Raw genomic sequence first — 10,577 nt, 5'->3', positions numbered from 1 at the left:
TGAATTCTCACGTGGCACCAAAAATGTTCACAAATCTTTAACATGTCAGATTTCCTTAGCACTTTTGGTTTTTGTACTAGGGATTGAACCCAGGACTCTTTACCGATGAGGTACATCCCCAGCCCAATTTTAATATATTATTTTTAGACAGGGTCTCACTAATTTACTAGCTGGCCTTGAACTTGACATCCTCCTGTCTCTGCCTCCTGAGTAGCTGGGAATTCTCTTACATCCATAGGCTCATGAACTAATTTAGCCTTAAGACTTTGTTTTCAGGTGTTATTAGGTTCAGTATGTGAAAACACAAATTAAATCTCAATGATTACTTATAGGAGATGCTTGGACTAAAGTAAATATATATGTTTTCGAGGAAAATATTCTGCCAGTAAGTCATTTCAAAATTCTCTAGAATCAGAGCTGGAGATGTAGTTCAGTAGTAGAAAATGTATCTGGTATGTGTGAGGCATTAATATAATAAACCCAAGTATCAATTTTACATGTGGACACCTTGAGTTGGGAGAAACGTCATTGCATTCTTGAAGGAAGACGGAAAACTTGGACTCAAAAATACTCATGTTTCAAAGATAGGTTGGATACTTACACAGCAATAAATTCCTCAAGTGGAGTCAATGTGTGTCTATTTTCATTATGGTTCTGTTTATCACAATGATTCCACGTATTTAAGGTTTTGCTTTGATTTGGTACTGGGGCTTGAACTCAGGGACACTGAACAAGCAAGTCCCATCCCCAGCCCTATTTTGTGTTTTATTTATAGGCAGGGTCTCACTGAGTTGCTAAGTGCATCACAGTTGCTGAGGCTGGCCCTGAACTTGCAATCCTTTGACATCAGCCTCCCAACCTGCTGTGCTGCTGGGATTACAGGTGTGCTCCACCTCACACAGCTTTGCACATATTTAAGTAGAAAAAATACTGAAATGTGTTTCTGTTAGTATTTGATACTGTACTTGGATTACATAGGTCAAATTGTGATTTCATAACAAAAATAATTAACATAGATAGCTGTGTGTGGGAATCAAATCGTCCTAAAATCCATTCTGTTTTCTCTAAACAGAGATTCCCAACAGATTGTAATTCTGGTGATTTTTTAGCCTATCTGAGTTGGTGATAGAGATGATCAACTATTAAGAGATTTCTATGATTGAGGATCTTCAGAAGTCTAAATAATTGAACAATTCCATAGAGATCCTACTGCGCAGCAAGCCTTCCCTGTATGGCAAATGTGCTTCATCCTGTTTCATGCACGGTATCTCATGTACATACACGATGGGGTTTTGTTCAGCTTATAGATGAGATGAGCCCAGAGCCCAGGTTCACAGGCTTCTCAAAGTTGAATACTTATCCTTTAAGTGGAAGATAACAAAGGTATATTCAAGCCATCTCACTTCCAAGGTTGCAATACTTAGCATTTTCTCTGTGAATATATGAACAAAATTACATGTGTTCATGAACAAACCAGAATAAAGGTAACAGGAAGCTAACGTTAATATGCATGGCCTAAGACATTGAGGCTCTTTGCTTAGGAGGGTTTACTTTCTAATTAAAGCCCCATAATTTCAATTGACCCAAAAGTACATAGTCCTTACTACAATAAGGACACATACTCCACCCTTGCAGTAAGATATCACCACGAAAAATTCAAGGTTGCATCCGGGAAAGATTTTTTTATAACACTGGAGCTTGTGAATGAGAAATATATGACAGATGTGATCATGTTTAATGCTCAGGAAATCCTTTTATACTTTTCATAAATTGGAATCCAGCCATGATTGAGAAATGATGGGAAAAGAGAGAGGAAAGAAAGAATTCCAGTGTGTGTCAGCAAAACTTCAGTTAAAGGGGACAGGGGCACTGGGACAGGCCAATAAATTTTCCTTCTGGAAGCAATGTTGTCTGAGAGGGATGCAATTTAATATTTGTGACAATGCATTTCCTTACTTTTCTCCCTAAGACACGTACTCCATGATTCCCTACCCCAAAAGATGAGAAAAAACCACATAGTGCATGGTGTAATTAATTTAAGAAGCAACTTTTACTCTGAAGTCAGAATTGGGATTGTGGCCAACACCCTCCTCTTTATGTTCCACATCATCAAGTTCCTGTGTGACAAGAGGCTCAAGGACACGGACTGGATAATCAGTCTCTTGGCCCTTACCCACATCCTGATGCTGCTCAACACGGGGATCTTTGCTGCAGACACTTTTACATCTCAGGTGGGGCTTCAGGGTGATGTCACATGTAAATCAGTTGCCTATTTGTACAGGTTGATGAGGGGCCTGTCCATTTCTGCTATCTGCCTGCTGAGTGTCCTGCAGGCCCTCACCCTCAGCCCCAGAAGCTCCTGCTTGGCAAATTTCAAGCCTAAGTCCCCACAGGACAGCATGAGATCCCTTCTCTTCCTGTGGGTCTTCTATATGTCCTTCAGTGCCCACTTCTCCATCTCTGCTGTTGACAACTCCACTGTGACCTCCCAGGGCCTTATATTCCTCAGTGACTCCTGCACTATCTTACCCATGAGCTACTTCCTCAGGCATTTGTTTACTGTCCTGGGTGCATTACGGGATGTCATCCTTATAGGGCTCATGGCCCTGTCCAGTGGGTACATGGTGACCCTCTTGCATAGGCATAAGAGGCAGTGCCAGCACCTTCACAGCACCAGCCTGTCTCCAAAAGCCTCCCCAGAACAGAATGCCACCAGGCCATCCTGCTGCTCCTGGGTTTCTTTGTGCTCATGTACTGTTTGGACTGCATGGTCTCCTCCTCAAGAACCATGTGGAACAATGACCCTGTGTGCCGTTCTGTCCAGATCATGGTGTCCAATGGCTATGCCACAATCAGTCCTTTGGTTTTTATCTGCATGACTAGACACAGCGTTACCTTTTTGAAATGTTTGTGGGGGAAGGACAGTCAACGTTGAATCATTGCATGATGGGTCATTTCTCAACCTGAGCTACTGCACTGCCATGCATCAACACATCATGGCATAGTGAGTTTGCTCTCTGTGTTGGATCAATGCATAAAGTGGTTTTTAAAAATAATTACACTGAATCTTGAAACTGAGAAAAACATGACAGATTTTTGTCCATATGGCTCCAACAAAGCTAGTAACTTTATATTTCTGATTGATGTGTGAACGGAACCCTAGGAAGTAAATATCACTTTCTTTTTCTGAATCAGTGCATACATTTATAGGTATGTGAGAGATTGCAGTGGTTTTAACAAATCTCCTTTATGCCTAATAGATTGTAAACATCCCTTAAACTGCCATCTCATCTATCAATTGAACTTTTATGAATAAAAAAAAAAAAAAAAAAAAAAAACTTCATGTAGCGACAACAACTATTATTTAAACACCATTGCTCAGGATACCATATTTATAACAGTCAGTGATAGAGACAGTCTGATATTCTCAAGCATATGAATGTATGAAGATATGGTCTGCATGTATCATGGAGTTCCACTCAACGTTGAATAGGAGAAAGATTTTGGTGCATAGGAAGCCACAGACAAGTCTTGAATTTATTATGTCAGGAGGGTGCATGGTGACCCTCTTGCATAGGCATCAGAATCAAAACTGTATACATCTACACACAGCATGGTGGAACATTCAGTAGAGTAATATGCAAAGAGAGCATATTGCATTAAATACTAAGCATAGCATTAAATACGAAGGTGATCCTGATGTATAAGAAACCACAGATGAATCTTGAAATCATTCGGTCAAGTGACTGTCAATCACAAAAGAATCAACATTGTATAAAATCTACCTGTAAAAGATGGAAGTTTGGGTCCTATAATTTATAAAGACAGAATGTAGTAGTATGGCATTTTCCTGCAGCTGAGGAAGGGTGTGCCCTGGCGAATTTTTATTTAATTAATCCAGAGATATTTTAGGAATAAGAAAAAACTGGGGAGATAGTAGAGAGAATCCATGCACCCACATTTGAATTTGCTTAAGGCCACTGACCTGTACTCTTAATCACAGATAAATGATAAATATCATCTTTTGTTTACTTAAATAATAATACAATGTGGCAATTACTTTATAATCAATGGTGAGGAAAACTTTCTCTGAAATTACAAAGAAAACTGCAAGTAGCCCATGGTGGTGGTGCCCACCTGTAATTCTCAACAACTCGGAATCTCAGGCATCACAACGTGTGGAGTCAGGAATGGGCTAATTTGAACTTGGATCAAAGTGACAGAACATGACATGGTCCATATGATTAGGACACATATTATTTTTCTGAAGCTCCAATTTGGCAAAGTTCAAGCCTAAATCCCCACAGGACAGCCTGAGATCCCTTCTTTCCCTGCGGGTCTTCTATATGTCCTTTAGTGCCCACTTCTCAATCTCTGCTGTTGACAACACCACTGTGACCTCACACACACTCTTATATTCCTCAGTAATGCCTGCACTATATTACCCATGAGCTACTTCCTCAGGCATTTATTTATCATACTGGGTTCATTACAGGACGTCTTCCTTATAGGGCTCCAGGCCCTCTCCAGTGGGTTCATGGTGAACCTCTTGCATAGACATAAGAGGCAGTGCCAGCACCTTCACCTCACCAGCCTGTCTCCAAAAGCCTCCCCAAAACAGAGGGCCACTAGGACCATCCTGCTGCTCCTGGGTTTCTTTGTGCTCATGTACTGTTTGGACTGCATTGTCTCCTCCTCAAGAACCAGGTGGAAAAATTACCCTATTTGTCATTGTATCCAGATGATGGTGGTCAATGGCTATGCCACAAGTAGCCCTTTGGTTTTCATCTGTACTAAAAAACACAGCCTTAACTTTTTGTTTTTCTAATGGGTGAAAGAGAGTAAATGTTGGATCATCTCATGATAGATAAATTTTCATAAAAAGCCTCCACACGGATGTGCAACCATTCATCATGGCATAGTGTGTCTGCTTTCTCTGTAGAATGAATAGACAACGGGGGGATTTTATGTGATTACTTTTAAACTTGTGAATGAGAAATACATGCTAGATATTTTTTCATATACCTCTGAGATAAACTAAAGGCATTATATTATTTTTTGGGGGGGGCAGGAGGAGTTACTGAAGATTGAATTAGGGACACTCAAACACTGAGCCACATCCTCAGCCCGATCTTGTGATTTTTGTGGAGACAGGGTTTCACTGAGTTGCTTAGCACCTAACTTTGGTTGATGCTGCCTAAACACATGATCCTCCTGATTCCATTTCCCGAGCTGCTGGAATTACAGGAGAATTTCACTGTGCCTGGCAGTACGTTGTATTTCTGACTGAAAATGTGAGATGGACCCCTGAGAGGTAAATCTCAATTTTATTATCTTCATTAGTCCCTATATTTATAAATATATGAGATTGGAGTAGCTTTTAATAAGTAAATAGTCTCGGTAGTCTCTATTATGCCTAATAAATTTCCATCTGAGGTATCAATTGTGCTTTTACAAATATAACAAATAATATTGGTAAGGACTCAAAACTGTCATTTGGACAATTTTGCTCCTGGTACCGTTATCTAAAATAGGCAATGATGCAAACATTTTGATATCCACATGCATAGGAATGTATAAACATGGTGTCTGGATATATCATGGGGTACCATAAGAAACCACAGATGAAAGTTGAAGACATTATGTCCAATGAAATGTCACTCTTAAAAAGAATCATCATTGTATAAATCCACACATAGAAGGTGAAACTTTGGGTAATGTAATCTATAGAGACAGAATATAGAAATACATTTTCCAGAAGCTGAGGAAGGTTTTCAGTAGGGAAACTGTTATTTGATGGATATAGAGATTGCTTAGGAAGAAGAAAAAGTTCTGTACATGGTGGGGATTATACATGCACACAAAATTGAATGTGCTTAATGCTGCTGACTGTACTCTAAAACATTGGTAAATGGGAAATCTGATCTTTGTTTATTTACTCATCATAGAACATTTCAATCACTTTAAGCCAATTGTGAGAAAAATATTCCCTGAATTTACAAAGAAAAGTGAAATGATTATCAAAGTGTCAAAATATTTTTTTCCAAAAATTTGATAACATTTCAGCAAAACTGGGCCAAACAACCTGGTTGTAGTGGTGCATGCCTGTAATCCTACTGGCTAGGGAGGTTGATGTAGGAGGACTGTGAGATCAGAATCAAGCTCAGCAACTCAGTGAGGCCCTAAGCAAATTAGTAAGATTGTATAACTGAATAAAATATAAAAATGGCTGTGGATGTGGCTCAATGGTTAAGAATCCTGAGTTCAATGGCTGATACCAAAAATAAAACATACAATAAAAACCTAAACAGTCATTTGAAGATGATTCCCCTGAAGTTAACCATCATATCCGCTTTTGTATGAAGAAGTAATTGAAGTTCTGGTGTAAGTTCAGTCTGGGCACCTCATCTATCTCAGTGTTGCCATAAGTAGTTCCTGTAGGATAACTATCTGAATGAAGTGTTTTAAATTGGGACAAAATACCAGATTTAAGCACCATCTGAAAAATTACTAACCTTGATAATAGTTCATACCATGAAAATATGAACCCATAAAAGTCTTTTAAATCAGGAAAAAGAGTGAATAATAATGTCAATTTCTTTTTTATTTAACCAGGAATACTAGGTTTTTTTAAGATATTGCAATGCTGTTTTCAAATAGTCCATATCAATTTATCAGATGCCAAATGATACAGGCTATTTGAAAATAGCATTACAATATCTTATCCTTCACAGAGAGTCACACACATGATCTGGCAGTCACAATCTGTGTTTTACCCCCCAAATGTGTATGCAAGCATTCGTAGCAGTTTTATTCATGATCACTATAAATTGAAAAAAAAATAAATTGGAAGGAATAAAATTGTACTTAAGGAAAGGAATGGTTGAGAAAATATTGTACTTCCAAAGGAGCAACTTCCAAGTGACTCTGTTGGTTAAGTCAATAAGAGAAATGAAGCTCAATTGCATTTGAATAAGTGAAACAAGCGTCACTTCACCCAGCCTCACCTGCCTGTGAATACCTCCACCCCCACTCCAGCTTCACCTGCACTCTGAGTATTTACTTCAACACATTTCAATTCCAATTTAATTTGCACTCACACCTTGAACCCAGATTCTCAGACTTTGAAAAATGGAGAGCAAAGTCAACACTCCCCAGGAACCAGGTCCTCCCAGTAAGAAGGGGCTGAGAGAGAAAATGCCCATCATCCATGGTAGCTGAGTCACCTGGCCAAACGGCAACTCACAGGGGTGCCAGGAAGATCTCAGACCAGAAAGTGCCCTGACAAAATGTTAGGTGATTTTAGACAAATTTGGCCCATGTCACAATGTAAGAATTGATACTTTCTAAATGATTGGGATGACTGTGACCCCCCAATACACATGTCATTTAACTTAAGAGAAAAGTTGGGAGCCCACTTCTCTCTAGAGAGCTGTTATCCACCTGAGCACACCGTCAAATGGAGGGGCAGGTGATATGTCCCACTGGAGACCTGATGGTTTGGTGCTCTCCAGTGAGACATTGTCACTTTCTTACAGACACAAAAATTAAGGCCCTGCAGAGAGGTGGGTTAAAGGCCTCCCTTCCCTAAACCAGCCCAGGTTCTTCTCAGGTGAACTGTGTCTTCCCATCACCTCCATCTTGTAAGTGGATCTGGATCCTCAGATGCAGAACCAGTGGTCAGCGAGGTCCTAAGAAGGCTGTGGGAGGAGGAAGTTTGGGCATCTTAGTGAGGTTGTTGGTATCTGCAAAAGAGACCTAAGCTCTATGAGTCCCTCTCAGGTGAGAGGACATGCCCTGTAAGGCACAATGAGGACATTTCCTTCCTAGCCTACTCATGACTTCACAGACTGATAAAAAAAAAGTCTCCAATTTTTGCATAGGAGACCTCAATAAGTTTTAGGTTTTCATGAACAAGACTATAGTTACTGACACGCTCTGTTAATATGCATGCTCCCTATAAAATGTAATGTTCCGATTTTAAACATTACTTATTCAACGTGTTTTACCAGGCACATGACATGTTTTAATTTTGATAAATATACATGGTTCTGTTTCTGTCATTATTACAACTCAAAAAAGAACTACTATTGATACATGTGACTTCTGTGCTGTTTAATTGTTTTCATATTTTAATACAATTAATTAAAAATAATTTAAACAAAAATTAAAACAATTAATTTATTGTTCCATGTTTTAAAGTCTTTAGAAGGAAATCTCCTATGCTCAAAACATCATCTGGTAGAGGGTAACCCCACATTACTGCCAAGTATATCCTAGGATTTTATCCTGAAACATTTCCTGCCACAATATATACTGTAAGCCCTTGCCCTGTGCTCTGCCACTTAGGAAATTTCAAATTACAGTTGCAGATGTTGAGTTTGCAAATACATTAAATATTTAAAAACTAAAGATGGTGTTTTTTTTTTCCCATTTGTGGCTACGAAACACCAAGCAATACAAATTCCTAGAACTTGGGAAAAGAATATCTCTGTCCTTAAGTTTAGCTTTTGGGATTTGGGGGATTTTCCTGGGATTACCAGATTGGCAGGACTCTGCTCAGTCCCCATTTCTTCAAAAAATGAAAAAAAAAAAAAACACACTCTCTTCTTCTCCCAAAATTTCTGAAGATTTATTTTAAAATATGGGTAATGTCAATATTCTGAACACAATCTATGCTGACAAATCTTTCAATTCACCAAGCATTTTGTAAAATTCTTACCCAGTTCTCTGAAATAGGACTTCCATTCATTTGCTCAAGTGTATCCTAGGGTTTTGAGGACCACAAGCTATGTGTCATTTGTTTCAGAGAATCCATGAACACAGCACTGTCACCTAGCTGGTGAGGGCATTGTCTCCCCCAACACACCAGCTGTTTCTTCATAATGCTCTTCTTACTCTCCCAGCTCAATTTGGGCCAAAAAAAAAAAATACAGCATACAGCCCACTTTATCCATATTTCCTGAGTCACTTGCCTGAAGCAAGATCAGGCTCACCTTCCAAGAGATCAAATTTTAAAACTATTTCTGGAAAGAAATGATAGACACAATAATGATGGTAAACTTGAGCTATGATTAAAAAGAATCACCTAGGTGATAACAAAAAACCAAGTTCTGCTCTCTCCTGTGTGTGTGGGGAGGTGGACATGGAGTGCTAAGTGACAGAGATGAATCATGTTATTTACAACTTATATGCACCCTAAAATGTAGGCATGACCACTTCAGGTTTCAGAAAAAAGATACTGCTCCCTTCTTCATGCTCGAATCTGTCCAACTAAGTGTCCAAGATCACGTTGCAGTGTACAGAAAGCTTTTCTCCTTCCTTTCCACACTCCCATTCCCCCCAGACCCCAAGTACAGGTGCAGCATCCTGAACCCTTCTTACTAGTTTGGAGACCTATTGGATGATGTCATGTATCATGCGATAGTATGAAATTTTGGCAGCTGCGAAATGATAACAATGCCTTATATGTTCAGACCCTGATCCATCTAATAAAAGAGACTTAGCTGGATTTTCCTCCTCTGCGGGGTCCTAAGCCCTCACTATCAACTTGAAACCATTCTGCTGGTGGCCGACCCTGCCCTTTCCCCTCATCTCCAGGAGTGTGCTATGCTAGCCAGATGAGAGCCAGGTGAGACACAAGTACAAGGTGACATGCTATAAAATATCTGTTTTCATAAAGGGAGCATGCTCACCAGACTGTTTTTCCACTAAAACGACTCATTAGCACAGGTGCAGCTAAATACATTTCTTTAAAATAGTCACTTATTGCATGATATGGAGATAAAGTCCAACTGAAGTGATTGGCATGCACAGCTCGCTGATAGTGGTGTGTGTGATTTGGAAGTTAGAGTGTGACTAGGGTACTCTGGTCTAACCTGGCTCTACTTTGAGGAAGCTAAGGGGGTGCTTTGATGATGTGAGATCATTGCCAATTTCCTTGATCTGCACTCCAAAGAAGGTTCATTTTTCATATTGCTATGGAGGGATTTCACTTCCAGGAAAAAAAAAAAAAACACGTTTTAGTCATTTTTAAAGCTCCATTGGAGCTACAACTTCCTGAATATCAATGCCAATTCACAGCATCTGTACACCGCCATCCTGTCCTAAAACTTTTAGGTTGACAGGATTACAGTTTCTAAAGGAACTCTGCAGCCAACCCCACTCAGTGCCCTGATTTTATAGATTATTAAACTGTACTCCTTGAAGAGCTCGGTAATGTAAAATATTTCTACAGCTCATGCTTTTATTCTTATTTATTCACTAGCTGAATTTCTTGGTTTACTTAATATTCTTTATTTTAATGTTTATTGTCACAGTATCATTGTACATAACTGTGGAATTTGTGGTTACATGTTCATGCAGACACACAATAGAATGTTGTGTCACTGCAGGTTTTTTGAATGATTTCAACTCAATGATAGAAAAATGGAATTTCACAGAAATTACATGAGCTAAAGTAATTTTACAATGATTTTACAATGGTAGATCTTCGATGATAATATGTATCTATTTAAGATTATTCTTTGACCTAGCAGTTTGGGAGCCTGAGGCAAGTTCAAGGCTACTGTGAGCAA

At 39.2% G+C, this 10,577-nt stretch overlaps 1 pseudogene; it reads left to right on the top strand.

The window, feature by feature from the left end:
* The first annotated feature begins 2,000 nt into the window (after nt 1-2,000).
* LOC139701602 (vomeronasal type-1 receptor 90-like) lies at nt 2,001-2,935 on the top strand (annotated as a pseudogene).
* Nucleotides 2,936-10,577: the final 7,642 nt, after the last annotated feature.

Source organism: Marmota flaviventris, chromosome 13, assembly GCF_047511675.1.
Source record: "Marmota flaviventris isolate mMarFla1 chromosome 13, mMarFla1.hap1, whole genome shotgun sequence".
Classification (NCBI taxonomy): Eukaryota; Metazoa; Chordata; class Mammalia; order Rodentia; family Sciuridae; genus Marmota; species Marmota flaviventris.
Note: the sequence above shows the minus strand (reverse complement) of the source record. Positions and strands in the feature narration are given on the sequence as shown.